The 23967-nt window shown below is 45.5% G+C and overlaps 1 long non-coding RNA gene across 1 annotated transcript in view; it reads right to left on the reverse strand.

Annotated features, from left to right (window-relative positions):
• Positions 1 to 7430: 7430 nt before the first annotated feature.
• Positions 7431 to 23967, reverse strand: part of LOC142854820 (uncharacterized) — a 27778-nt gene continuing 11241 nt past the window's right edge. Inside the window, exon 2 of the long non-coding RNA XR_012911377.1 lies at positions 7431 to 7728. This is a non-coding gene — a long non-coding RNA (uncharacterized LOC142854820). The remainder of the gene's footprint in view (positions 7729 to 23967) is intronic.

Genomic DNA, 23967 nt, shown 5'->3' on the forward strand with positions numbered 1-23967 from the left:
TTGCTCGATACCTCAGATCGGGCTTCATGTGAGATCTCCCCAGAGGGATGGTTTTACACACATGCCCCGTGCCGCCTGGTTAGACAGAATAAAAGCACTGCAAGGATAGCAATGTCACATATAAGGAACTGCGATAGGCAAGAGGTGGGATGTGGAGGGCCAAAGATATGAATTATTTCCCTCTTGATCCAGGTACCTTTACTTCATGCCAATCAGAGCAGCCATGTACCTTCAGAAGTTGCTTTAGGCTTCTTTCCAATTCTGAACCGTGAGCAAATCACAAACACATTTGACAACAATATGTTCCTCTTGCGTAAATGTCTCTTCTAGGCCACATACATAATTACAGTCCTGTTGACTCAGAAATACTGTCTCAGAACTGAATGTCCAAACTCGGTAACTTCCTTCCTCTCTAACCAGACGGTACAGCTGCCAAGAGCTTCCAGGCCTCCTGCCTCTCCACTCTGTGCTTATCCATAATGATTATACATTACAGATGGCTAACACGTCTCAGGGTCGCCTGCGTCTGCCAGCGAAGGTACTTATTTGAACTTTGTTGTAGATACACGTGACCATGACCAAAACCACAAAGCAAAAGTGAGAATGGTCATGGGCTGGGAGCGGACGCAGTCGGAGATTCTCTTCTTCCACAAATGCTTGCTATGAGTCTTAAGGCAAAGCACTGCGCATGCGTCTTTGTGAAGTGGAACACAAGGGGAAGGAATACCTTAAAATCAGAGATGCCACTGTTTCCAATATTTTAAACAAAGAAACTGGTGTTTCGTCTGTATAAGGGTGTTGAACCCGGTCTTAAGCGCCAAGTCATCTCTCCAGCCCTGAGGAAACTAATTTTTAAAGATCTCCAGAATACACACAAGGCACAAAGTAAAGCACCCTGGAATTCCCTCACCCTTAGGCAGCACCAGGTTTAAGCCAGACATGGAAATCTCTCCTACACTGCCGCCCTCCAGAGAATGGGGTTCCATGACGATTTTGGGAAGCGGCTCCTGTATTCCCCCAGTCTTAAAAGGCTTACATTCTCAACCTGCTTCCCCCTGTGCTGCCTAAATAATACCACCTGAGGGATGAAGAGCGGCTGCTCATTTACCAAACCAGAGTTGGGAAAGTGTTCACAGTGGAAGTCAACCACACAGCCTGCAGTCGCTCGGGTCTCCTATTCCTGTACAAATGTTTCGGTAGGAAACGGGCCCTTGTTCAACTTTCCAAACTTCTCTGCCCTTCCACATGTTCACAGAGAGACCTGTCCATCTTTTAGAGCCTTTTCTTAATGATTTAGCACATATCTCTATGTTACACTAACTATATGGGTTAGTGTGTCTGAAAGTAGCTTTGAAGTAGATAATTACTGATTTGTACTTCCCTTTCTAACTTGTTTCAGAAAATCCTCAAACTTTGGTGGTGCACTAGGAAACTAGAGTGCTTTTGTGTGTGTCATATGCTTGTGTGTGCATGTCTGTGGGTGTGTGCATGTTGTGTGTGTACATGTCTGTGGGTGTGTGCATGTCTGTGGGTGTGTGCATGTTGTGTGTGTACATGTCTGTGGGTGTGTGCATGTCTGTGGGTGTGTACATGTCTGTGGGTGTGTGCATGTCTGTGGGTGTGTGCATGTCTGTGGGTGTGTGCATGCTGTGTGTGTGCATGTCTGTGGGTGTGTGCATGCTGTGTGTGTACATGTCTGTGGGTGTGTGTATGCTGTGTGTGTACATGTCTGTGGGTGTGTGCATGCTGTGTGTGTACATGTCTGTGGGTGTGTGCATGTTGTGTGTGTACATGTCTGTGGGTGTGTGCATGTCTGTGGGTGTGTGCATGTCTGTGGGTGTGTGCATGCTGTGTGTGTGCATGTCTGTGGGTGTGTGCATGTCTGTGGGTGTGTGCATGCTGTGTGTGTACATGTCTGTGGGTGTGTGTATGCTGTGTGTGTACATGTCTGTGGGTGTGTGCATGCTGTGTGTGTACATGTCTGTGGGTGTGTGCATGTTGTGTGTGTACATGTCTGTGGGTGTGTGCATGTCTGTGGGTGTGTGCATGTCTGTGGGTGTGTGCATGCTGTGTGTGTACATGTCTGTGGGTGTGTGCATGCTGTGTGTGTACATGTCTGTGGGTGTGTGCATGCTGTGTGTGTACATGTCTGTGGGTGTGTGCATGCTGTGTGTGTACATGTCTGTGGGTGTGTGCATGCTGTGTGTGTACATGTCTGTGAGTGTGTGCATGCTGTGTGTGTGCATGTGTGTGGGTGTGTGTATGCTGTGTGTGTACATGTCTGTGTGTGTTTGCATGCTGTGTGTGTACATGTCTGTGGGTGTGTGCATGTGAGGACATGTGTGCTCTCACACGTGTGGAGGCCAGAAGTGGACATCATGTCCTTAGTTGCTCTCAGCCTTGTTTATTCATATTTTTAAAAGATTATTTGTTTTAATTATATGTGTATGTGTGCCTGCCTGTATTTATATCTGTGTGTCATATGGAGGCCCAAAGAGGGTGTCTAATCCTCAGGAACTGGAGTTTACAGACAACCACGAGCCACCAGGCATGGGTACTAGGAACCAAACCCAGGTCCTCTGTAAGAACAGTGAGTGCTCTTAACAACTGAGCCATCTCTCCAGCACCCTATTTATTTATTTTTAATTAATTTATTGAGATTTGGCAAGATGACTCCATGGTTAAAAGCTTATATAATTCTTGAAGAGAACCCAGCTGGCCTAGTACCCACCTGATGGTTCATTAACTGCCTGTAACTCAAGCTCCAGGGGCATCTGAGTTTCTGTCTTTGGAGGCACTTACACACACACACACACACACACACACACAGAGAGAGAGAGAGAGACAGAGACAGAGAGAGAGAGAGAGAGAGAGAGAGAGAGAGAGAGAGAGAGAGAGAATAAATCTGAAATTTTTATTTATTTTGGTATGTGCATATGTGTATGTGTGGGGGTGTGGTCTGTGAAGGTTCAGAGGGCAGCAGTCATGACCTTCCACCTTGTTCTGGAGAAAGGTCTCCCATCATTCTGCCCCTCTGCTGCGTACCCCATGCTATTGGCCCACAGAAGTCTGGGTGCACGCCTATCTCCACCTCTCATCCTTCTGTAAGCACAGCAGGATTACAGACGACTTCCACCAAATCCATCTTTTTATGTGCATTCCAGGGAGCTTAGGTCACCAGACTTGCGTGACAAGCACCTTTGCCAACTAATGCATCTCCCTGGCCCCTCCCACGCACTTTCTGAAGCCGGCTCTCTCTGACTGTGGAGCCCATTGTTTCTGCTAGGTTAGTTGGCCAGTGAGCTCCAGGGATTAATCTGTCTGCCTCCTCTGCGCTGGGATTACAGAAGTGTGCCCCATGCCCAAGGGTAAGGACTGAAGTTCAGATCCCAGCAGGCTTGCTGGTGCATACCTTTAACCCCAGCCTTGGGAATGACAGATTCAGGCAAATTCCTAGACCTTTCTCACCAGCCAGTGACTAAGTCAGTAATCAAACTGTGACTAAGGAAAACTCCTAATACAGACCTCTGGCTTTCAAATGCACACACACACACACACACACACACACACACACACACACACACGCACACACACATATGCACAGATGATGTGAGGAATTTCTAGACTGGGTTAACTACTGTGGGATGATCCACCCTCAGTGTGGGTGGCATCATTCCATGGGCTGTGAATAAAAAGGGCAAAGCTGTCTGAGTACCAGTGGAGGGGTATCTTTCTCTGTAGATACCAGGTGACCAGTTGTCCCAATCCTGCCACTCTGACTGCTCCACCACGGTACTCAAGAGCCAAACTTTAACTTTTCTTTCCTTCAGTTGTGTCAAACGTTGATCACAACAAAGAGAAAATTAACCAATGCGAACACTGTGGTTCTTGGGCATCTTCCACCACTCAGGTAAGGACCATGCTGCCAGACTTCAAAAGACGGCCTGCCCCCTCCAGCCTTCATTGAACCCCAACCTGCAGAGGACAGAGCAGCGCTGTCTGTGAACTCTGACCTTTGTGTCCCCCTCCCTAATCGGCACACATGAGGACAGTGGTGCAATGCTCAGACTAAACCTGTCTTTCCTTTAAAATTCGGAAATCCTTTAAACAACGAAGAGAAGAAATGCCTTCTCTTTTCGTTATTGTTGCTACAAGCACCTTAAGTGAATTATTAGTAGTTTTAAAATTTTGCATACGCAGCACAGTTGTGGCCCACACCTTTAATCACAGCACTCTGGAGGCAGAGGCAGGTGGATCTCTGTGAATTCGAGGCCAGCCTGGTCTACAGAGTGAATTCCAGCACAGGACCCAAAGCTACAGAGAAACCGTGTCTCAGAAAGCAAAAACAAAAACAACGACCAAAAAAATGCATATAAAACAGTGGGTTTCATTACCCTATCTTCATACAATTTTTATTGCTATAGTTCTTGCCCTCCAATGACAGCCCCTCCTCACACACACCAGCCAGTCTGAGCCCACTTGAACCTATGAAAACCTTACATGTAGCCTCTTCCTGGCAACTCACTTTCATGTTGCGTCTAGACTGCCCAGCAGGTAAAGACACTTGCCGCCAGGCCAGAACACACATGGCAGAAGGAGAGAACAGGTTCTTCCAAGTTCTCCTCTGACCTCCACGTGAGTGTACCTGAGCTTATGAACGCACACACAGAGCCAGAGAGAGGAGAATGTGCTTGGTCTCTGCCCCTAGTAGGAAAAGTGCTGCAGTTGAAAAGGAATAAAAAGATGAAACGCCTTCACAGGGCTCCACCCTAGGGTAGCAACACTCTGTGGGTTTGTGTCTCTTCGCTTGTGGGAGACAGCAGATGCCTGTGATGACCAACCACAAGAACCATTCCTTAGTTAAAAAATAAATAAAAAGTAAGTAAAACTTTATTAGTGTGTGTGTGTGTGTGTGTATGTGTGTGTGCGTGCACGCAGATGCTATGATACACATCTGGAGGGCAGAAGACAACTTTGGGGAGTCAGTTCTCTCCTTTCACTCCTATGTGGGGTCCAGGTATCACAGTTAGGGCACCAAAGCTTGCTCACTGAAGCATCATTCTGCCCCTTCCATGGTCTATAAAGATTTTACACATTGCTGTAAACTGAATATCCGTGCCTTCTGAGAATTCATTTGTTGATACTGAACTCCCAATATGATGATATTTGCATGAGAAGCCTTTGGAATGTGATTCTGTCAGATGAGCAGAGCCTCATAAACGGGATTAGAGCTCTTATAAAAGAGATCCCAGAGCGCTCTGTGGCCTCTTTAGTCGTGAGGACACCATGAAAAGACTCCATCTATAAGCCTGAGGTAGCACTCATCACGGTCCTGTATCGTCTAGCACAGCAGTTCTCAATCTGTGGGCCACGATTCCATGTCCCCAGTGCTGGGATTAAAGATGTGAGTCCCCATCACCTGGCTCTGTTTCTTTTTAGCTGGATCAATCTCATATCGCCCAGGGTGGCCTTAAACTCATAGAGATCCATCTGCCTCTGCCTCTGCCTCCTGAGTGCTGGGATTAAAGGTGTGAGCCACCACTCCCTGGCCTCTATGGCTAACTAGTGGTTCAGCTCTGCCCTCTAATCTTCAGGCGAGCTTTATTTATTAAAGCACAAACAAAATATCAGGACAGCTTCCAGAAATCATCCCCAAAGCAGCATGCAGCCTTGATTTCTGCTAACCTGTGATGGCATAGGCAGGCTAAAGGAGCGCTAAAGAGATGAAAAGTCGACCTCTTTCAGCCAGCGGTAGCAAAACTGGACAGTTGGCAGTTTCCATGCCTCTCTGCATCAGGGCACCAACTTCCTCTAGGACTACTTGCATAAGTAAATATTTTGATCAGGTTTTATTTCTGTAGAAGTGGAGCTTGCAGTAGAAAAAAAAACCAATATTGACATTATTGATTTTTTTAAAAAGACTAAATCTCATTAACTCAGTACAATCATATCATCCATGGCAAACAGAGATGGAACCCAAAGCAGAGAAACCGTTCCCCCAGTTGGATGCTGGCAGGGCTTCAGCCAACCTTCCTATGCCCAGTGTGAAAGAAGGGAACTGACTGGCACAGCAAAATGCTAAAACAAGATGCATGATTCAAAATCGCATCTAAACACAAGATACATTGTGAATTTTGTGGCAGTTGCATTGGGGATTTTTTTTGTTTTGTTGTTTTTGTTTTATTTTGTTTTTAGTCATTTGGCGTTAGAGCTCTGTTTACACAAAGGAGAGCTGTTATTTACTTCTTACAAATTTGTTCAGAGGCTCAAGAATACATTGCACACTGACACACCTAAAGCACTGCACTGCCCTAGTTTTTCCTGTCTCCTCCTTATTTATTTAAGCTAAACAAACTGGATATCAGAGGGATAAAGTAGTCTCTGAAAAATCCAGATTTCCATCTGAGGAAGAGTTGAAATTAGTACGGCTGTATACCAACACCCTAGCTGTAAAAGCGTGGACATGAGGCATTGCTGGACAGACCCACAAACCTTACTCCTGGATTTTCTGCCGTCCCTCTGATGTTGTAGGGAATCTTTATTTATCAAGATCTATGAATTGAATTTAACCTCATGTTTAAAAGAAAATAGTTAAATAAACAGTTCTCTGAACACACTGTCCCGCTGGACAGGACTCTCTCGAGACGCTGGAATGGCGGCCAGTGAGTGATTAGTTCTAGTTACTGTCCTTTCTTTCACTTGCTCCCAGGAGCCATGTTTGGGTTGGGTGTTGGTTTTACCCAGCCAGCTCTACAACTCAGATTGCCCTCTGTACTGGGTGAAGTGGAGAGGGAATTCCTAGCCACCCACTCGTTGGGAACCACAAAACCCAACTCTCATCCTGCAAGCCCTGGGGTGGACGGAACACGGCTCCTTTTACCTACCTGAGCACAGTAGCCGACTATCAGGAGACTGCCTGTGGCCTCCACACAGCGCCACGCTGTTTACACAGCTGATGGAAGTTTGCCCTCGTTGAGGAATTTGGCTCTAGAGGATTCCCCTTCAGATTCCCAAAGGGCCTATTCACCCTGTCACACCTACACAGATGCCTGCGGCGAGAGCGACAGTGAACTTCATTTTCTAACTTCCTCTGGACAGGACTGGGACTCTACACGTTTATTTAAAAGGAGGGGGTTGGAGCAGCACTTAGGGGGAGCTAGCTACACAGCCTAGCATTATAGGAGGCATTTTCGAGAAGTATTTTCAGCAAAGTCAACAAGCCCCTGCTTCTGCCACTCAAACATTCCTTGGCTTCATCCAAGAGCCTAAACTCTGCCCTCCTTCCTCGCAGGTATCTAGCTGAGCCAGATGAGACTCCCAGAAGCTATGAACCTTTCAAAAGCAGAGAGAGAGAGAGAGAGAGAGAGAGAGAGAGAGAGAGAGAGAGAGAGAGAGAGAGACTGACTCAAGGAGAGGAGAGAAGCAGGGGCTGAAAATTTTTCACCTTTAATAATGTGGAGGGCAACTCTACACAGGAGAAAATACCTAGCCCGTGATTTTATCATAAGACACAGCACTGGAAAGTTTCTTGATGCCTTTTATGCCTTTTCTCTCCAGATAAGGATCATTTTTTTTACTCCTCAGTTGTTAAGACGTGTTGAAAATGGCGGCTCACTGTTAGTTTCCCGTCTCTGGCTGGTGACTGGCAGTAGGTCTTGGCAGCAGTGGGGCCTGCTCCTGCTGGCAGTGAATGCCTCTTTCACTGTGAAAGCTGGTCAGGGAACAAGCCTGCATTTGAGAAAGAGGCACACACAAGATGTAACTCTATCCAGTATGTTCCCCTTCTTAATTTCCTTCCCTTACCAGCTCCCTCCTAGCCTAAATAATTAATGATATTATGTTGCTCAAATATGTTCCACTAAAACACATTTAATGAAAAGGATATTTTTTTAAAAAAAGAGGGGGAGGGAGGTGAACATGAACAGACAAAATGGGTCATTTTGAGTGTCTCCGAAGTTTCTGTTTCAAAGGGGACAAAAGTACAGACTTAAGTTCAAGGCTTAGGGTTTGATGGCAAACTCTGAGTCTACCAACTCTACTCAATGTCCAGTCATGTGACTTTGGGCAAACCTCTTTTATTTAAAAAATCCTTATTTATATAGTTTTCTTACTTGTAAAGAGGGGAACAAGGGTATTTCTAAACTTCTGGTGTGGTTGGGATGATTAATAGTCCATGTCGTAAATCCTATCTACAAACACTTTAAGTTCACAGTATCTCTTTGCTAGGTCTTGAACGTGTTCCCCCAATACCGTGTGTTGGAAACATGATTGCTGTGACAGCATTAACGGTGTCACCATTCAGAAGAAATTACCCATGAGAGTTCTGCTTGCAAGAATAAAATGCTAAGCCCGTCTTGGCAGCTCCAGTCTGAGTCATGGGGAAGCTACCATGGCTTCCTTATGGAGGGATAGGTTCAGTCTTCTTCTGGTATGTCTTGCCCACTGACTTTCTGCCATCAGATGGCCCAAAAAGATGCCTTTCCCACATGCACCAAATTGACATTGGACTTCCCAGTCTCTGGAACTATGAGCCAATATAATTGTGTTCACTGCAAACTGCCCAGGGTGGGATTTTCTGCTACAGTTGAGCATAGCAGACTAAGACATGCTTATTGACTCTTTATTTTAACACTGTTAGAGCTAAGGCAGAACATGCAAGATAGAGACTAGAGATAAAAGTCATATATAGAATAATTCTAAACTATTAGTGGACCAGAAACAAATGAAAGTTAACATATCCCTTAAAAAAAAGGTCTACGCATAATACAACACACAATCATTTAGGCTTATGTTTTGTAGGAGGTGGGGAAAATGTTCTTTTTCAAACAAGCGGGACTTTATTTGAGAAATTAAGACAAATCTAGAAAACCGGAATTAAAGTAGAAGACATACTTTATAGGACAGAGAATATCCTCTTGTAGAGAATCGTAATTAAACATTTGTGAATTAAAAGTTCTGAGAAATCCTGCAGGATACTGGATCACACAAAATTAGACAGGTTCTCATCAAGGAAAACCAATTCATTTTGTGTGGCCCAAAGCTGCCTAAGATATTAGGGCATTTAGCCTCATTCGTACATAAACGTTTCCTGGAATTTGTCCCATACAATGGCACTTAGGTAATGACTCAGTTTAGCCCGAGAAGCTGTATCTGCTCAGTGCGAATGCTATGGAAATTGACTCTTAATTCCTCCGAAGCCATCATTCTGTGCTAAGAGTGGCTTTGTAGTTAATGGTCATCAACTTTGGCATCTCCAGAATCTTCTGGAAGACCTGTTCAGTGAAGATTGCTGAACCCCACCCTGAGGTTTCTCATCCAATAAACTAGGAAGGAAGCCCGAGAATTTACCAAGTGGCAAGCCTGCTCACAGAGCCCATGGTACTGTTGGAGGCTGTTGTAATGGGTTTAGGTCATGAACATAGAAGAGATCTCTGTTTCCACATCTGGATCACGACCTTAGCTCACAACTGTTTATAACTCCAGTTCCAGTGTGGTGCACAGACATAAAATAATAAATCTTTTTCTTAATTATCATTTTCATGTATGTGTCACCTTAGAAATGACATAAATTTGGAACTGGAATCTCAGAATGCAGTGTCTGCTCATGGGTAAAATTAAAACAAGATGTTTTATAGCCAGAAGGATACAAAGTGTGACATCCTGACAGACCTTTATTTAGTAAGCCCAGAGAAGGACCCAAGTGAATAACAAGAAGGTAGGAGTGGGGTTCTCCTTGAGCTTGGTTATCCTATCCAGAGGCCTAGGAAGAGCTCACACGTTTGCTCCCAGTTGGCCACAGCCAGGGCAGTCCCAGGAAGCATTCCATCTTCCCCAGCTCTGAAACCCTGTGCAAGCAACTGCTTCCAAGAAAGCTGCGCTCTGCCCATGGGGCATTCTTTAGGGCTTACTGGATGTATAAACCAACCTCCCTGTCGTTATCCGCACAAGAACAGCAAGGATTTTATAAATGTGTGACCTTAGGTTTTAAAAGGAGAACACAGATGTTCACAATGATCTAAACCACCCATGAATGTCACAGAGGAGAATGTTAGTGAGAAAATGGGGAGATTAGACCCAGAGCGATCGGAACTCTAAAAACAGGCAAGGAATGGCCAGTTTATATAGCTGCAGGGGTGTGAGAGCCTCCTTGATTGGGCTGCTCAGGGTGCCTCTGGGAAAGAGTTTGTTAGAAATGAACAGCGTTTGCGAATAGACCCCCGCTCCTCTGGAAGATGCTGGTTTTTACTGGCTGTTTTCCCAGGCTTCTTGGGTAGATTTGCCAACAGAATCCCAGTGTCCTCTGAAGAGATTTGCACACTACTGTCCTGTGCAGAACAGCACCAGCCTTTGCTTGCTCAAAATGTAGGCTTTTTTTGGATCAGACACAAAGACCAGTCTAAGTCAAATGAAGTTCCCAATTTTTTTCTTTCATTTAGCGTTACATGGCCACCTATTATATTCTGAGTCTTGTGAGCGGTATCAGTAATCCAAACGTGGTGAGAAGCGTCTGTGTCATGTGTGTGTGTGTATGTGTGTGTGTGTGTGTGTCCTGTCCAGGAGGCTTAATGGAGAGCACAAAATACACCGGGCACTACAATAGGAAATGGGTTAACGGGAGACAGGCTCTAACACAAGAATTCTGAGCGCCCTGCTTAATTCAAAGCCCTCCATCCACTGACCTCCCTTCTGTCCCACATTCTCACCTCTCCAGTGCAATCCTGTGTCATCAAAGGCTCCTTTTTCAAAGAAGCCTCACAATCTGGTTCCTCGGTGCCCACAGGGTCTTAGCAGTCTAGAATGTTCCTCATGTATCTTTGTATGCATATGCGATTTTGTTTAGGGGAGAAGAAAGTTCTCCTTGCCCAGCACGGTATAGCCCAAGAGCAGTCTCTTTAGCAAAACCTCCTTAACTCTTCCCATCATGATAACTCCCCACCCCTCAGCTCAAGCCAATAATCCCTTTCAATTCTGCGTTAGTCTGTAGGCCACCTCTGGGAAGTATTCCGTGTGAGTATCTTAGCTGGGTGGAAGGGAAATACAGAAAGAGGTAAATGAGGAAAGTCAGCTTGGCATTTTTGAGAAGACACAGGAAATGACCTAGATAAGAGTTGAGCATTCAGAGACAGGTGAGACCAATGTGGGAGGTTGTATATTCCAAAGACAGCTTTTACAACATTTCCCAGGTTCTTCTACAGTGTGGCCTCCCCTCAAGAAAGAAGTCCGATTTCTGTCCCATGGACTTTCTGTTGGTCTTGGCATGTTTTTGTAACTGAGGGAACCCTGCAGAGGACATGCTACACAGCTGTTGAGACTATATCAAAAGACGCCAGGGAGGTTCTTCCTTGTTCTTGGAGCCTTTGCTGTGGAGATAGTGAGCCACCATACGTGATAAGCAGTCACCTAGGTGAGGAACCTGCGTTGAGACTGGAAGACAGGACCAGCTGAGCTCACACTTTCAATCGTCTTTATGGTGGTCCCAAACGTGTCCTCTCATCCAACGCAGTAAGAGGAAGAGCAGGAAAAAACTCAAATGAGTTTGATTAAATACCACCTCAGGATCTATAATATCTAATAGCTGCTGCTTTAAGTGGCTACATTTGGGGATAATTTTTTCCATAGAAGCTAAGATTGGAAAATCTAGGAAATGGATTCCTGACCCTGCCTCTCGTTTCTAAAGCTCATAGTCTTCTGAAAAAGTCAAAAATCACTCATTGATTCAAGATTAAAACTGAGATATTCCATTCCCCCAAATGCTACTGGGGTCTTCTTATATAGTTCAGTTAGTAGAATACTTGCCTAAGACATGCTTACAGCCTATGGTTCAAACCCCAACACTACATAAACTGGCATGGTTGTGCATGCCTCCAATCCAAGGGCTTGGAGATGAAGGCAAAAGTATCAGAAATTCAAAGTCACCCTTAGCTACATATGGAAGTCTGATGTAAGCCTGGACTATAGATTGTGTTTCAAAATAAAATAAAATAAAATAAATAATTAGTACTTTTCAAGCACCACCAGTTGTCTTGGGTCCTGACTCTAGAGACAAGACCAGAAGAGGTATTTTGGAGGGCCTAGAACATCAAAGGGGTGCACTGCTCATCTGACCAGGAACAGCAACTCATTTGGGGTTGCAGATACTAAAAACACAGATTCAACAGGTCAGAGGAATGAGTAGATGTATTATGACCGAAAAATCATAAAAGATAGCGATTGGATAAACATTTGCAGGTTGATTGGTTGACTCCAGGGACCGACTGTCAGCAATATTGACGGCTTTGCTTATACCCAAGAGTCACAGGTGCCACAGTCTGGTACAAATTTGGACCCTCCCTTTCTCCTCCCTCCCTCCCATCCTCTGAGACGTATACTCAGAGGATTCAGAGGTGCAGGGATGGAGCCAGCCTGCTGGTCTCGGTGGAGGGGTTTTCTGAGAATTCTGGTGGGAGTCTGTCTCGCCCTCAGGCCTACTGTGGACATACTAACTTGAAGGTTACGTTTGTTGTTCACATAATATTTACATTCCTCTTCTCCCATCCCATGGAACTCGTTAGCTAAATGTTAGCTCCCACGGGTCCCCTAACGGTTCTCCAGGCTTTCTCTCAGGACCATATGAAACATAACTCGCCCCTGAGCTCACAATAACTCCTTTTCCCTGGGTTCATATTTAAGATCTCTCATAACGATCGGAATGGCCTGAGGGAGCAGCTGACTGACTGGAGACTAACATACGGGCCTCAGAGTGAGTCTGGAGAGGAACTGAGATTTCAGATCACTTGAACCATTCCTTCCTCCTGGGAGAGGAGATGGGTATCATGGCCCGTATTTTCAGAAGACCTTTAGTGTCTGTCTGTGAGATGTTCAGGAAGCCATTCTCCTGTCGAAGAATGCGCTTGCAGTAAGATTGTTGCAAGGGTATGATTTTGTGTGACCTTCAGACAACTGGATGTTTCGTCCAGCCAAATATCCTGTTTTTACAGAACAGCAAAGTGCCCAGCCCTTAGGACCATAACGTGCGTGTTTCCTCGGTGAAACAGAAGGATTCTGCTTTTCTGCTTTGGGAGAAGCCTCTCATCCGTATCTGTGCTTCTCAGAGACTTGCAAACTACACTATGTTAGTTAAACCTAAGAGCCTTTCGCTCAAGGGCTCAGGCCAAGGCAGCCTTGAATGAAAACAAATGGGAGAATTAGCTTCCGAGGCAACCAAGATCGATTGCCTTCAGGTGAGTTTTGGCTTGGGGAGCCTAATGAGGACAGGCCGGATGTCTAGCAAAGGGTGAAATTAGGGAGGGCACTGTCTGCCCCCCTTAATCATCAAAAGGTCTCAGAGTGCCCACCCCAAACATATGTGCTGTCACGGGCATTTCCAGCTATTCTGGACTGGCTATGCAGTAATAGTGTATGTATTAATTACTCTATAACAGAAATAATGCCAGTTAGTTAACATGAACATTGATATTTCAGTATTTTAAGAAGAGCTGCAAATCACTTGTAAATGACCTACTATGCTCAGTTTTGCAGTAAGCAACCGCAAGTCAAGAGAAGCCAAGAGGCTCACTGGCTCACTTGTGAATGTGTGTGTGTGTGTGTGTGTGTGTGTGTGTGTGTGTGTGTGTGTGTGGTTTATCCCAGGCTTGCCTTCCCAGTTCCCTGAGGGCATGATCGGGGCATGATTCATCTCTGACTACTTCTCAGTGTCTGGCACAGTGCTGTGCGCCCAGGAGTGACACTGTAAATAGTTTTGGAATGAATGAAAGGGACTTTCTTTAAAGCCAGGTGTGGTGGTACACGCCTTTAATCCCAGCACCCTGGAAGCAGAAGCAGGCGGATTTCTGTGAGTACAAGGCCAGCCTGGTCCAAATCGTGAGGTTCAGGACAGAAGAGTCACCCAGGGGGATCCTGTCTCAAAAAACAACCAAGAAGAAGAGGAGGAGAGGCCACCTTGAGTAGGAAGGAGTGGGTTCATCGTGAAGGTCCAAGCGGGGCCTCTGAGAACGGAGTGAGTTGGGAACCATTTGTACAGCTCTGCGTTCTTGGCACCACTTCAACACATCCCCTGTCTCTTGGCCAAATGTCAGGAAGCTTGTCTTACTACTGAGGAAAGTCACCTTTAGGGAAACCATGGGATCCCTCCCAGATGGTCTGCTCTCCCAGTTTGGGGAATTAGAAAATGAAAACACATATACAAGTACAAATGTCCCAAAATTCTCCTAGGTGGCCCAAGTTTTTTTTTTAACACATCTTCATTTATTCAACTCATTATTGTCAGAGCTGTATTTCCATAGAGAAAGGTAGACAGCATATTTAAACTATCTGTCTCTCTGCCAGACCAAATCTGTGCAGAACTCAGAGCCGCTCATGCTGTTGACGTGGCTGGACACACTGATTAATTTCTTATGTGGGCACCAAATTCTGTACTTGGCTTTGCAGATATCCTTAACCATAAGGTACAGCTCAGAGAGAAAACAAAACACCAACGTGAACTTGTAGCCCAGAGAACTGTGACTCGTAAAGTTAAAAATCAGAGGTTCTTTGTTTTAATTTAATTTATTTATTTATTTTACATCCCAACCAAAGTTCCCCCTCCCTCCTTCCCTTCCATTCCCTTCCTCTTCCCTCCCCCCAGTCCATTCCTTCTCTGTTTCTGGTCTGAAAGGGACAAGCCTTCCTGGGTGTCAACAAAGCATGGCCTATCAAGTTGTGGTAAGACTAAGCACCTCCCCTTGTATTAAGATCAGGCAAGGCAATCCAGTATGAGGAATAGGTTCCCAAGAGCCAGCTGAAGCATTAGGTATAGCCCCTGCTCCCACTGTTAGGAGTTCCACAAGTAGATCAAGCTATATAACTGTTACATATAGGGAGAGGGCTTAGGTTGGTCCCATGCAAGGTCCCTTGTTGTTGGTTCAGACTGTGAGTTCCTATGAGTCCAGGTTAGTTGTTTCTGTGGGTTTTCTTGTGATGTCCTTGACCACTCTGGCCCCTCCAATCCTTCCTCACTCTCTTCCACAGGATTCCCTGGGCTCAGTCTAATGTTTGGCTGTGGGTCTCTGCATCTGTTTCCATCAGCTACTGGATGAGGCCTTTCTGGTGACAATTGGGGTAGTCACCAGTCTGGATACAGGAGAAGACTAGTTCAGGCTGCAAATCTGCTATTACTAGGAGTCTTAGCTGGGGTCATCCTTGTAGATCTGTGGGAGTTTCTCTGGCATCAGGTTTCTACCTGACCTCGAAATGCCAGCCCCCCATTTCCAGTCAACTCTTTTAGTACTATCCCCATCCACTTACCCCCCCTTAACCTGATCTCTCAAGTTCCCATCCCCATCCACCCCAGTCAACTCAGGAGATCTCTGGCTAACTTGTGTCTTAAATTAACCCATCTTCATTAATCTGTGTATTGCCATGAGGCTGTGACTTACCAGGTAAAATTCCAGTGTCTGTCTCCAGTGGGGGTATATGGCATCTCTTGACTCTGCCTTCTTTCTCCCAGCATTCAGTTTAGTTTCCCCCCACCTAGCTCTGTTCTACCCTATCACAAGTCCAAAACAGCTTCTTTATTAACCAACGGTATTCACAGCATACAGAGGGGAATCCCATGTCACCTTTCAGCCCTCCCTTTTACCTAGCCTTTCCGAGACTGTGGATTATAGCACGGTTATCTTTTACCTTACAGCTAATACCCACTTATGAGTGAGTACATACCATGTTTGTCGTTTTGAGTATGGTTTACCTTACTCAGGATGATTTTTTTTTAGTTCCATTCATTTGCCTTCAAATTTCCTGATGTCATATTTTTTTGTTTTTGTTTTGTTTTTTTTTTGGTTTCTGGTTTTTGGAGACAGGGTTTCTCTGTAGCTTTGGAGCCTGTCCTAGAACTAGCTCTTGTAGACCAGGCTGGCCTTAAATTTACAGAGATCTACCTGCTTCTGCCTCCCGAGTGCTGGGATTAAAGGTGTGCACCACCACAGATGTCATTTTCAACAGCTGAGTAATATGCCATTGTGTAATTATACTACATTTTCTTTATTCATTCTTCTGTTGAGGGACATCTAGGTTGTTTCCAGGTTCTGGCTATTACAAATGAAGCTGCTATGAACATAGTTGATCAAATGTCCTTGTTAGGTATGATGGAGCATCCTTTGGGAATATGCCCACCCAATAGTGTCTTGAGGTAGATTGATTCCCAGTTTTCTGAGAAACCACCATATTGATTTCCAAAGTCACTATAAAAGTTTTCACTCCCACCAGCAATGGAGAAATGTTCCCCTTGCTCCACATTCTCTCTAGCATAAACTGTCATTTGTGTTTTTGATCTTAGCCATTCTGACAAGTGTAAGGAATCTCAGAGTCATTTTGATTTGCATTCCTCTGATGGCTAAGGATGTTGAACATTTCTTTAAGTGTTTCTCTGCCATTTGAGATCCTTCTGTTGAGAATTCTCTGTTTAGGTTTGTTCCCCATTTTTAATCAGATTATTTGGTTTTTTGATGTCTAATTTCTTGAGTTCTTTATGTATTTTGGAGATAAGCTCTCAGTTGGAGGTGGGGTTGGTGACGATCCTTTCCCATTCTGTAGGCTGCCATTTTGTCCTATTGACAGTGACCCTTGCCTTACAGAAGCTTCTCAGTTTCGTGAGGTCCCATTTATGGATTGTCATTCTCAGAATGTTTAGACCTCCCTTGTGATGCTGGAAATATGGCAGGAAGGTAAAGTCTCCATATTATTCCATATCTTGACTGCTTTAAATTGTTCTATAGAGCACTTAAAAACAATCAGCACCCAGGACTGAGATATATGCTAACAGTTCCCATTTTTGCAAAAAGACTGTGGGTGTTGGAGGAACAGGCAGCAGAGTGGTCAGCGCTGCTGACTTCACCTGCCCTCCTCCTGGGAACCAAAGCCAGAAAGGTTCCTCGTCACTGCGGCTTTGATCACTTGCTCTCTATTTTTAGAACCCTTCTGTCCAACTTTCTCTGCCCCGCTGCTGTGACCTTTCATGGCACACTTCTCCCGATGGGTATTTTGAGATCATGTTCCTTTCCCAAAGTATTACTGCAGCTAGAACCAATGCATGAGGCAGATCAACACAAGTTCTTGCTTGACAAAGTACCCGAAGTACATGTTACCGCAGGAGGGTGAGCAAGCCCGGGTACAAAAGACGGGCACATCATCTGTATTTTTAGTCATCAAAGCATTCTGGAAGGACTGCCCAATTCATTAGATACCACAAGACAGCTTTATCTAGCTAGAGGATCTGGACATCTGAGGTAATGTGTCCAGCACAGCTAAAGGGTTACAAAAGAGAAAGAAGAAAAGAGAAAGGGGGGGGGCGGAGAGGAGTGTGTGATTTAGGAGATACTTGATTGACTAGTAGTTCTTAGACTAGTATTTCTGCATAGAGATTTTGAAAGTAGAACAAGAACAATAGAAATAGGTTCAGGGATCAACTATCTCCAATGAAGAGATAGGAATTGCTTCTGCTTGTCACTGTGCCTTCTGTCCCACACACTGTTAGCCAGACAGCTACATTAATTAGAAATATTTGACATAACAATAACGATATTTATTGAGCATTTGGCATTATGTACTTGTAACAAGAACTATTTTCATAAGTTCTACATAAACATATGATTGAATACTGGCAATCACACTATAAAATATGACCCTGTTCCCCCTTTGAGAAGACTATTGAAGTGCAGAGAGTCTAAAATCTTGGGCAAATTCAAACAAGTGCCTATAGTTTACAACAACTTTTTGAAGTTGTACTAAAAATAGCATGAAAGGGGACCAACAAGATGGCTCAGTGAATAAAAGGTGCTTGCTGTGAAGGCTTGATGACCTGAGTTCAATCCTAGACCCATGTAAAAGTGGAAGGAAAAAAAACAACTCCATGAAGTTGATGATCAACCTCGAGGTTACATACATCCTCATATAGCATGCACACACAGCAATAATAAAGTTTGAATTTTAAAAATAACAGAAAAGTTATGCTGGAATAAAATGTTATAAGAAAATCAGATCTTGATTCACACAGAATGCTTTGCCTTACTTTTTTATTCAATTAATTGGTTTGATAACTATCCCCCAAGTCATTGATCTTGAAAACATTAATCTCATCACTACATAGTGTCTCCTGACATATACTAGACTATAATAAGCTCAGTGCTCGGAAGGATGTTGCAAAGTAGACAGTCTTCTAAATTGTTGGTGGCATTTTATGCTAAAATGCTGTGGTCTGAAAAACAGTTTTATATTATATATCAGCATGAATAAAATGATCCATACTCATTGTTCATTCTTGAAGACACAGAAAAGTATTTATGGTCATACTCATTTTCTCGTGAAATCACCCTAAATGTCCACTTTTGATAATGCAATCTGACACTTTAAGGAGACCTCGGTGACATATGAAGTCATTTAAGCAGACGCAACAGCTGAGTCACATCTTAGTAGTGACACAAGCTACTGCCTGAGTGAATGTTCTCCTTATTCTGGACAATAAACTACCTTTGCAAATAGGGTTTGGGTTGGTCAAGCTGATCCGCATGTTAGCTAACACTTAGCACAATAAAACACAGAACTACAAAACAACAACAAAACAAACAATAAAAGAAGAAAAAGAACCTCAATGAAAAGACCATTCTCAACCGGTGTGTCTCAACCCTTTTGGGAATCAAATGACCCTCTCAGGGGTCATCTGTGACTTCCCTATGCGTCCTTTGACCTCCATATGTGTATTTACACACAGTAGATAAGAATGTAAAACCTAAACCTAAAACCAAATAGTACTTAGAAAGTACCAAAAAGACAGCAAATACTATCAGACATTTGGTTGTGATCATTCGTGGAAACTAGTATAATGTGGACACAGAATTGATATTCAGAGAGATAGCAAATGTAGAAAATGTTGCAAGAAAGCAAGCTGAGAAGTGGGGAGAGTATTTTGGCTCTGTCCTGTCAGATCTGTGTGTTTGTAGACATGACATGGGCCTTGCACTCATCAAGTTACGTTAAATAGCAGGACTTTTGTTCTCTCAGGGTTGTTGCTGGGAAGAAGATCAATCACTGAATCTAGAATTTAAAACGCTTCAGCATATTAAATATTGTGACCTCAGAATTGCCTTCTGTTATGGAATATCCATGGACATAGTTCAATACGCATTGTTACCAAGAGGAAAGCCAGTGTAGATTGTAAACTTTTAGGAACCTCCTTCAAATTTTGACTTTGAGATTGATGAAATTACCTCATGGAACTGAACTTCACCGAATGTCAGCTAAATTCTCTGCTTCCTAGCTCTTTCCTCATATCAAGAAGCTCCCACAAGCTCGCTGCACTCTGCAATGCCTTCCCCAACCATGACCTTTATGGTCTGAACCATGGGGCCTAAAGAAACCTTTGCCTTAACTGTCTAGCTTATGGTTGGGTATCTCTTCGCAGTAAAAAGGAAAGTCATGAAGTGTTTGCATTATGTTGCTAAGTTAAGGTGAGATCACACCGGGTTGGAGCAGATTCTAAGCCAAAGAAGGCTCCATTGACAAGAGAGAATTTGGACCCGGGTGCACAGCTTGGAGGCGAGGTGAAGACACAGAGAGAGAACAGGCTGCCAACGATAACCGGCAGCCATTAGCAACCGTAGACACTGTAAGAGGTAAGAATGGGTTCTTTTCTAGAATCTTTCGAAGTAACATGACCCCTCTGATACCCGGATTGAATTCTGAGCGGTGCAAGGCCCTCAGTTTGTTGTCGGATGCCATAGCAACCCCACAGAACTCCCAGAATCCTCAGCAAAATCCCAGTCAGGAAACCTGCACTGTCTGCAGACCTGCAGAAACAGTGACCTCATCTCAGAAACAAACAAACAAAGACGGCAACACAAAAACTGGACAAAAGATGTAAGAATAAAACCCACCTGGGGACGAGGGACAGCAAGGGGTGGCGCTGTCATGGAGAGTGCTGACAGCGAGGAACTGTACAGAGACAGGCTCCCCGAGTCTGAAGAAGCCACCCTCCCGTTTTCCACTGAACATTTATCAGCCAGTCACCCAGGGAAGGAAGCTACCAGCGGCTGGGAAAGGAACAGAGGGAACAATATTTGGAACAAATGTAGAACAGGGGATAATTTGTGTGCCCAGTAACCAGAAGAGAACTTTCTAAATTCTAGGACCCTGTGAGGGATATTCAAAAGGGTTTTTCTTTAACAGCGAGGACACATTAGCTCTGATCTAGCCTGATTTAAACACTACTCTGATCTTTAACAGGGATTAAAATAAGACTTAAAAGGGATTAAACAATTTGTAGATAATTGTGTCACATACATCAATCCAGGGATATTTTTAGGAATGCAAACAGATTTAGCATCCAACAAGGTAAAATTCACTGTGTCTGCCATCCACTCAGAAACGATCCGCTGCAGGGTGGAGGGATGGATGGCCCAGTGACTGGTAACCCTTGCTGCTCTTGTAAGAGGATCTTTCTTTAATTCGCAGCATGTGGTCGGTCTCCCAAACCATCTGTAACTCCAGTTCCAGAAGGTCTAACGCCCCTCCTGGACTCCAAGAGCACCAGGACAAACATGGTACTCATACACACATGTAGGCAAACACTCATACATATAAAATAAGAATTTTTTTTTTTTAAAAAAACTGATCAGTAAGGCAGTTTGAAGAGAATGGCCTCAGAGGTTCATATATTTGAATGTTTGGTCCACTGGTGGTGGAGCTGTTTGGGAAGGGCTAGGAGGTGTGGCCTTGTCAGAGGAGGTGTGTCACTGGGGGAGGGTGGGATTTGGGATGTCAAGAGTCACTGCCATTCCCAATTAGTTCTCTCTCTTTCTGCCTCAAAGTTTCAGATAGGATGTAAACTCTCAGCTACTGTTCCAGGGCCGTGTATGTCTGCTTCCTGCCATGCTGGTCATGGACTCTACTACCCTCTGGAACCATAAATCCCAAATTAAAAGAAGTCTTTCATAAGTTTCCTTGGTCATGATGTCTTTTCACAGCAACAGAGAACAGCAACGAAGATAATCTGACATACAAATAAGAAAATGAAATCTTAAACAAGCAGAAACATTAATAGAAACAGATCTATAAATTAAGACACGTGATGGAATTAGGAGCAAGCATATACAAAGATATTATGCCTATATTCTATATATGCAGCAATCATAGAAATAAAACATATTAAGTAGCAATACAGGAGATAGTTCAAAAGACCTGAGTCAAGCTTCTAGTTGAAGTTGAGAGTAGTGCCTCATGCTGGTAATTTTAGCCCTTGAGAGGCTAAGTCAGAGAATCCAAAGTTTGAGGCTAGCCAATGCTAAAAAAGAAAAAAGAAAAAAGAAAAGAAAAGAAAGAAAGAAAGAAAGAAAGAAAGAAAGAAAGAAAGAAAGAAAGGGGGAAATTCTAAACTTGAAGTTACAATGTCTGAGGAGAAAGAGGGAGTAGCAGAGATGAAAAGACAGGTAACAAACCCATCATCTAAAAGTTTTGATGAGGCACTAGGGAAATGACTTATTGGGTAAACACTGGCAAAAGAATGAAGGTCTGAGTGCCAGTCGCCAGAACTCAAGCAAAGCCCAACAGTAAGTAGCCCACGTCTATACCCCAGTGTGCCAGTGGCCCACGTCTATACCCCAGTGTGCCCATGACCCACGTCTATACCCCAGTGTGCCCATGACCCACGTCTATACCCCAGTGTGCCCGTGGCCCACGTCTGTACCCCAGTGTGCCCATGACCCACGTCTATACCCCAGTGTGTCAGTGGCCCACGTCTATACCCCAGTGTGCCCGTGGCCCACGTCTGTACCCCAGTGTGCCCATGACCCACGTCTGTACCCCAGTGTGCCCATGACCCACGTCTATACCCCAGTGTGCCAGAGGCCCACGTCTATACCCCAGTGTGCCAGTGGCCCACGTCTATACCCCAGTGTGCCAGAGGCCCACGTCTATACCCCAGTGTGCCCATGACCCACGTCTATACCCCAGTGTGCCAGTGGCCCACGTCTATACCCCAGTGTGCCAGTGACCCACGTCTATACCCCAGTGTGCCCATGACCCACGTCTATACCCCAGTGTGCCAGTGGCCCACGTCTATACCCCAGTGTGCCCATGACCCACGTCTATACCCCAGTGTGCCCATGACCCACGTCTATACCCCAGTGTGCCAGTGGCCCACGTCTATACCCCAGTGTGCCCATGACCCACGTCTATACCCCAGTGTGCCAGTGGCCCACGTCTATACCCCAGTGTGCCTGTGGCCCACGTCTGTACCCCAGTGTGCCCATGACCCACGTCTGTACCCCAGTGTGCCAGTGGCCCACGTCTATACCCCAGTGTGCCCATGACCCACGTCTATACCCCAGTGTGCCAGAGGCCCGCGTCTATACCCCAGTGTGCCAGTGGCCCACGTCTATACCCCAGTGTGCCAGTGGCCCACGTCTATACCCCAGTGTGCCCGTGACCCACGTCTATACCCCAGTGTGCCCATGACCCACGTCTATACCCCAGTGTGCCAGTGGCCCACGTCTATACCCCAGTGTGCCAGTGGCCCACGTCTATACCCCAGTGTGCCCATGACCCACGTCTATACCCCAGTGTGCCCGTGGCCCACGTCTGTACCCCAGTGTGCCCATGACCCACGTCTATACCCCAGTGTGTCAGTGGCCCACGTCTATACCCCAGTGTGCCCGTGGCCCACGTCTGTACCCCAGTGTGCCCATGACCCACGTCTATACCCCAGTGTGTCAGTGGCCCACGTCTATACCCCAGTGTGCCCGTGGCCCACGTCTATACCCCAGTGTGCCAGAGGCCCACATCTATACCCCAGTGTGCCAGTGGCCCACGTCTATACCCCAGTGTGCCAGAGGCCCACGTCTATACCCCAGTGTGCCAGAGGCCCACGTCTATACCCCAGTGTGCCAGTGGCCCACGTCTATACCCCAGTGTGCCAGTGACCCACGTCTATACCCCAGTGTGCCCATGACCCACGTCTATACCCCAGTGTGCCAGTGGCCCACGTCTATACCCCAGTGTGCCCATGACCCACGTCTATACCCCAGTGTGCCCATGACCCACGTCTATACCCCAGTGTGCCAGTGGCCCACGTCTATACCCCAGTGTGCCAGTGGCCCACGTCTATACCCCAGTGTGCCAGTGGCCCACGTCTATACCCCAGTGTGCCAGTGGCCCACGTCTATACCCCAGTGTGCCCATGACCCACGTCTATACCCCAGTGTGCCAGAGGCCCGCGTCTATACCCCAGTGTGCCAGTGGCCCACGTCTATACCCCAGTGTGCCAGTGGCCCACGTCTATACCCCAGTGTGCCCGTGACCCACGTCTATACCCCAGTGTGCCCATGACCCACGTCTATACCCCAGTGTGCCAGTGGCCCACGTCTATACCCCAGTGTGCCCATGACCCACGTCTTTAACCCTGCTGTGCCCACAGCCAATGTCTTTTGAGTGGAGTGAAATGAAGGCTCGGTATCTGAGTCAGTGCTCTCGTCTGTGAAGAGACGCCATGACCATATTTCTCCTATAAGGGAAAGCACCTAATTGGGGCTGGTTTACAGTTTCAGAGATTTAATCTGCTATCATCATGGTGCGACATGGTGGCGTGCCAGCAGACATGGTGCAGGAGAAGGAGCTGACAGTTCTACATCTTGATCAGCAGGCAGCAGAAGGCATCTGTGTCCACACTGGGGATAGCTTGAGCATGGGAGACCTCCAAGCCCATCCCCCACAGTGACATTCTTCCTCCAACAAGGCCATACCTACCCCTACGAAGCCACACCTCCTAATAGTGCTGTTCCTTATGGTCCAAGTATTCAAACACATGAGTCTGTGGGGGTCATACCTATCCAAACCATCACACAAAGTATATCAAAAACTGGGGGATAAGGCCAGGATAATGGTTCATGATTTTAATCCCAGCTCTGGGAAGAGTGAGGCAGATGGATCTCTGTGAGCCAGCCT

Source organism: Microtus pennsylvanicus, chromosome 7, assembly GCF_037038515.1.
Source record: "Microtus pennsylvanicus isolate mMicPen1 chromosome 7, mMicPen1.hap1, whole genome shotgun sequence".
Lineage (NCBI taxonomy): Eukaryota > Metazoa > Chordata > Mammalia > Rodentia > Cricetidae > Microtus > Microtus pennsylvanicus.